Raw genomic sequence first — 1,559 nt, 5'->3', positions numbered from 1 at the left:
ATCCTTTCTGGAGTGGTTGGCATTGGTAGCTGGGCACCATCTAGTTCTGCTGGTCTCAAGGTTTATCACATCCTAGGGCTGATTGCCTCCAAATGCCCTTTGTTTTTTGCACTCTTCTTTGCTTCCAACAATAGGAGACCATTAGTTACATCTTAGATGGCTCCTTGAAAGCTTTTAAGACACCAATCGCTACTCATCAATGTAGGATGAGATTTTTATGTATTTTGTTGTGCCAATTGAGTCTGGTGTCCCCCAGTACTATGGTCCTGAGTCGGTAGATCCATTGGATCTCTCTCCCACAGTATCTGGCTGTGAGAGATTACTCTATGTCTGTCTTCTGTTGTTTAGAAGGATTGCCAGTATTTTGTATCACTGGTATCTGTGCAAGACTAGCCTCAGGTGAATTTATCCTTGGCCTAGAGTATAATCCTGTTCACTGACCCCCATCTGTGACCACCATGATAATATTAGGAAAATGTAGGACACCTAACTGTGCCCATAAGTTGGCTGCAATGACAGATGCTAATGCCAACAAGTTTATGCATTAACACCAAACACCAGGCTACAGATAAACACATAAACATCTGAGAAGATCAGATCAAAAACTTAATATTTATATGTGCATGGGTGTGTAAAATTTCCTGGATTTAAGATATGGACTGTAGTATTGGTTATGGCAGATCCAAAGTCAGAGAAGTTAATGTTTTAGAAATCTGAATTTACCCATAACTGTAGGGTGAGGTTCTTCCCCAAATGCTTCTGATGGGCTGAATTTGTCCACCAAATATTTTAAGTCTGGATAAGCAGATTGAAGTTGAAGAACTCCTCTTTCAAGTGCTCTAAGATTTTGCAACATTAATGTTGGGCCTTGTCAATCTCTTAATGGACTCAAGTTTGGAGAACACCCAGGAAAACACCTGGTGTTAGTTAGGTTTAGATGGTACTAACCAGCAACAGTTAACTTCACTTAACTTTGATATCTCCATGCATAATTTTGACTATAAAAAAAACATTTGCAGGGTTATTTTCTAGTTCATTGTATTGTAAATTTTCAGCACAATTTTGGCTTTCATTCTCATTATTTAACTCAGAAATAAAACAAAAAAAACAAAATTCCAAAAACACTGTAGCAGGACTGTTAATATCAATCGTGCCTTTCTTTTCTCTTTTGTCCATAAATAAATGGAAATGTTACTTTTGTATTTATTATCTTCTCATAATAAGTTTTACTTTGCATTATTAGATGTGTCACACCATGTTGCAAGGGGTATGCAGATGGCTGTCTATCAATTATGTAGCTAGGTAGTAGGCATAAAACCAAAGCAAACCAATGGCCATCGAGTCAATTCTGAGTCTTCGTGACATTACAGGGCAGAGTAGACTGGCTCAGAGGGTGTACGAGCTTGTCAATCTTTACAGAAGCAGACTTTCTTATCTTTCTCCCATGGAATGGATGGTAGTTATGAACTTTTGACCTTTTGATTAGCAGTTGAATTCTTTAACCACTATGCAATCAGGGTTCCTTAGTAGACATAAAACATGCTAGAATGTGGCACATA

Source organism: Orycteropus afer, unplaced genomic scaffold (assembly GCF_000298275.1).
Source record: "Orycteropus afer afer isolate SDZICR_OR568_19922 unplaced genomic scaffold, OryAfe1.0 scaffold01374, whole genome shotgun sequence".
Classification (NCBI taxonomy): domain Eukaryota; kingdom Metazoa; phylum Chordata; class Mammalia; order Tubulidentata; family Orycteropodidae; genus Orycteropus; species Orycteropus afer.
The sequence above is the reverse complement of the archived record's forward strand: the minus strand, read 5'-3'. Positions refer to the sequence as shown.